Source organism: Octopus bimaculoides, chromosome 19 (genome assembly GCF_046866305.1).
Source record: "Octopus bimaculoides isolate indiv1 chromosome 19, ASM4686630v1, whole genome shotgun sequence".
Taxonomy (NCBI): Eukaryota; Metazoa; Mollusca; class Cephalopoda; order Octopoda; family Octopodidae; genus Octopus; species Octopus bimaculoides.
The window spans coordinates 21,572,842-21,578,150 of NC_142946.1; positions in this window are offsets into that span (position 1 = coordinate 21,572,842).

A 5,309-nucleotide genomic window follows, 5' to 3' on the forward strand; every position below is an offset into this window, starting at 1 on the left:
GATTTTCATCGATGAGTTCTTGAAAATTGGTTATTTTCCCTAAAACTATATATTTATATATACTTTATCTATAAGGCTCAATTTAATTTTAATTTTTTATAAATTGATTTTAATTGAGTTTTTTACCTGTAATTTTGGATTTTGTCCCTAATATTACTATATATATATATATATATATATATATATATATATATATATACACACACACACACATATGTGTGCATGTATGTATGTATATATACGTGTGTACGTATGTAGGTTTCATGAACGAAGATTTCTATCTTTATGTGGTTGTATTTTTATATCTTTTATCTTTTACTTTTATTTACTTTTTACCACGCCTGTTAGAGTAACTAAACTCTGAGTATTATAATGACAACTAACTGATTGGCCTATATTATATATATATATATATATATATGTGTGTGTGTGTGTGTACTTAAATGGTAAAGGTAGAAACAAGTGTTTACTTTTTAAGTGTAACTTTTGATTTGTACGGAATCTTAACCCCATTTCGGTTATATATATATAAACTTTATCTATATTTCACTAACTAGTGTGAGACCACACTTGGTTCTCTGATACAAAGTTCCTGTCTTAAATTAACATCTTATCAAAATTCCATGTTAATTAATGCCTTAGACACCAATTTAATAATTACAAAATTATGTTACTTAATTCTTCGTGAGCTTCTAAATTAATTGAAATAAAGGCAATATATTTCAACAAAATATGATCACAAAGTTGTTAAATAAACGACACCTATTTATATACCTGCTTGAATTACTTCCCCTATTCCTTTAGCGTGTTCGCTACGTTAAAAGCATGGAAAACGATATTGTCTACAGTTACCTTCGACAAATTACATAATGGCTTTAGTGTTTATCCAAAAATTCATTACAAGAATCAAAGGTTCATCAGATGAGTTTTCACCAAACCAATTTCACTTGTCTTGAGATGCTTTTATCTGCAACCAACTGGCATTTGATTAGGTTTTGTTAATAACTAACACTTGTGGCTAGTAACAAGCCATGGTTCATGGTATTCTTTTCTCTACTAGTAACCTTGGGGGATCTGTAAACAGTTATAGGTGCTCCTATTTTCATTTAAACTAAACCAGTGTTTTTCAAATCAAAATCAAGCTATTCATTGCAATTGTCAAATCAGTGCTAGATTGATTACGCATTTCTTACTTTATGTTATCGCAGTTTTGTGGGATTTGGCTGTTATTTCTAGCATGTAAATAGCCTGCTTGGGGGAAGGGGAATTGAAATTTTTCAAACAATTTTTTTTCAGAATCATAATCTCCGTATTTTTTTTACGCATTTCGCAAAAAATATTTCATATCGTCTTTCATTTCGTGTTCGAGGCACCTATATCTACTGCGGCTTTATATACCGGAGTAGATAATAAAACTGCGATCCAGTGGTATGAGTTTTGTCGAGAAGTGTGTTCGGGGAAGATGCTTCGAGACAAAGCTCCGCTCGGTGGTCCAGGTCATGAGGTGGAAATAGATGAGAGCTTGCTCTTTAAAAGGAAGAGCCACGTAGGGAGAATAGACCATCAAACGTGGGTTGTCGGGTGCTATGACACCACTGTGAAAAAAGGGTTCCTTCAACGTGTGCCTGGTAGAAGCGCAGAAACACTTGAAGCCGTTATAATCGAAAATGTGTTACCGGGTACGAAAGTACATACTGACAAATGGGCCAGCTATAGGAATGTATGTGCTTAGAACAGCTGGGCTACATTCACAGAACGATTAACCACTCAACGAATTTCGTCGACCCTGAAACTGGCGCTTGCACGAATCACATTGAGGCCTATTGGTCCCGAATTGAAAGACGGCTGAAGTATGTGACTGGATCGTCGGGCGACATAAAATGGTCCCGCGTCGATGAGTCAATGTATCGAGAAATGTATGGATTTACTGCAAAGAAAAACTTCCAGAATTTCTATACATTTCTCGAACACACTGCGGTAGTTTATCCCTCCTAAACTCCACCAGCACGGCTACCCAAAACTCATATATTTCTGAAATTATGAAAAAAAAAAAAAAAACACGCTCTAATTTCATATTACTGCGGGAAATTACTCTGAAAGAAATCTCTGCAGAAAGGTGAGTAGATTGGTTACACATTTCTTGCTTTATGTTATCGCAGTTTTGTGAGGTTTGGCTGTTATTTCTAGCATGTAAATAGTCTGCTTGGGGGAAGGAGAATTGCATAATCTCCGTATTTCTTTACGCATTTCGTCCAAAAAAAATTTCCGGAAAATGTGAAAAATGAAGAAATGGGTGGGAATCGAAATTTTGAATTTGAGATTTTTGAAAATTTTGTTTCAGAATCGGAATCTCCATAGCCTAAAATGAGGTATTCCGTAAAAAAAAAAAAAAATTAGAGGGGGGGGTCCGTTTACATATTCTCCATCTGGACCTTTCCTTGACCTCAACACTTTATATCCTTATGCTTAAGGTATGCAACAGCTTTATCGAAGTTTTTTTTATCGATTGTTTTTATTTAAATGTAAAATATCACAGCACTCCTAACTACTGTTAATTATACCCTAGGCAGCAGTTCTCAAACTTATTCTGGTGTGGAACCATTATGCAATTTAACAAAAATTTCAGAACCTATTCCTATATTTTACAGACGAACCTTTATCACTCTAAGAGACCTATAGAATCAGTATCTGGCTTTAAAAATAATAAGTACTGAGGTCGAAACATTCGACTAAAAATTCTTTAATATGGTGTCCCAGCATGGCTGCAGTCTAATGACTGAAACAGGTAAAATAATTAAATAAATAAAACACACACACACGCATGCATACATACATCCGTTGCCCATAGGTTAGGAAAAAAACATTCTATTTTGAGCAGTTATATTTTATGTAGTCAGGTAATATATCCTTGCTTACGGCATATAATCGGTCAGAACGTTACCATTGGTTTCACGTCTACTATTGCACTTAGCAGTGTAGTCGAGTCGTTAGACCAGCTGGTCAGAAGCACATAGCCTCTTTATCAATGGAGTCTTGGTCAGTTTAGTGGTGAGGGGAAAAAAAGGGTAAGATAAAAAAAAAAAAACATTTCAGTAAGGGAAAAGAAGGGTTACTTTCTCAGAAACGATTCCTGCGGTGTCCGAAATGAATTCAACTGTGTACCTTTTCTTTTCCCCGTTCTCTGGTCCGCAAACGAGAATTCAACAATTTCTAAAACAAAATTCCTGTTGTGAGGGCTAAATGCTTCGCAGCATTTCACTAACTAGTGTGAGACCACTCTTGGTTCTCTGATACAAAGTTCCTGTCATAAATTAATATCTTATCAAAATTCCATGTTAATTAATGCCTAAGACACCAATTTAATAATTATAAAGTATGTTACCTAATTCTTCGTAAGCTTCCAAATTAATTGAAATAAAGGCAGTATATTTCAACAAAATATGATCACAAAGTTGTTAAATAAACGACACCTATTTATATACCTGCTTGAATTACTTCCCTTATTCATTTAGCTTGTTAGCTACGTTAAAAGCATGGAAAACGATATTGTCTACAGTTACCTTCGACAAATTACATAATGGCTTTAGTGTTTATCCAAAAATTCATTACAAAAATCAAAGGACCATTCATTTTCAATGGTGACAGAATCAAATAGAGCTTTGCAAAATAAAGAATTTTCAATGCGTACATTTTGCTTTTATTAATAATCTTAACCGAAAATGAAAAGAAAAAAATGAGTTAAAATAAAAAAGGAAATATTGAAGCTTTGGATGGACTTTACATAATTTTGTGCTTGAAGAATGGAACCAGCTTAAAATCTGGGACTCTTGTTAAATATAAATTCTGATACATATGGCAATGATAACATATTACCTGTTTATAGATGCATTGCCACACTTATATGGAAAAAAAAATTATCAAAATATGTGGATTTGGCTTCAGGTTGGGAATCAAACCATGATTAAAGACAAGTTTCTCAGCTTTATAATTATATTTATTTTTCTGCAATGAATGGGCTTTGGTTACAGATGCAATTCAAATGATGTATGATATATTTGTCGTTTGTTATATTTCTGTGCAAATTTCACATATATACTAAATAATCTATGACATATCAGTATATATAGCTTTAACAAAAGAAGAGCTCTGTAGATCATCTATGAAAATATATGTTAGTGACAGAGGCAGTATTAATACTAAGAGATAATATTTATCCCCACTTAAACACATATTCTCTGTTAGAGCAATTTGTACTGCAGTGGATACCATGAGAGAAACTCGCAGATTGGCTTTTGGGGCATAATGCACCAAACTCTTGTTTTTCTCCCCTACAAGTGATATAAATGAGAGTGCATTTTGCACCAAAAGCCAATATGAGAGTTTCTCTCATGGTGTCTACCACAGTATAGTTTAAGTGGGAATAATAATAATAATAATAATAATAATAATAATAATAATTTATTTCTTTACTGCCCACAAGGGGCTAAACATAGAGGGGGACAAACAAGGACAGACAAAGGGATTAAATCGATTACATCGACCCCAGTGCATAGCTGGTACTTATTTAATCAACCTCAAAAGGATGAAAGGCAAAGTCGACCTAGGCGGAATTTGAACTCAGAACGTAATGGCAGACGAAATACCGCTAAGCATTTTGCCCCGTGTGCTAACGTTTCTGCCAGCTCAATAATAATAATCATCGTTTAACATCCGCTTTCCATGTTCGCATGGGTTAAAGGGTTTAACTGAGGACTGGCAAGCCAGGAGGCTGCACCAGGTTCCAATCTGATCTGGCAAGGTTTCTACAGCTGGATGCCCTTCCTAACACCAACCACTCCAAGAGTATAGTTGGTGCTTTTTACATGCCGCCAGTACAGGCGCCAGTCAGGCAGTACTGGCATCAACCAGGCCTGTATGGTGCTTTTTACATGCCACCAGCATGGGAGCCAGTCAGACAGTACTGACATCAGCCATGACAATGATTTCACTTGACCCAACAGGTTTTCTCAAGCACAGTATATTACCCAATGATTGAAGGGTATTCTAAAATAGGCTGGTTATGCGACACTGGCATAGGCCACAGCTACGGTCTCAAGCACAGTATACCTCCAAAGGTCTTGGTCACTTGTCATTACCTCTGAGGGATAAATATAACCTTATGAAAAGGTAATGGATTTTTGGCATGATAATGACGATGGTCATTATCATTGTTACTGTCATATCAAGCTTCTACTCTTTTTTCATGGTTTTTGCTTCATATACTTCCAGTTGCCTGAATATAAAATACAAACTTAGGATAACTCAAAATA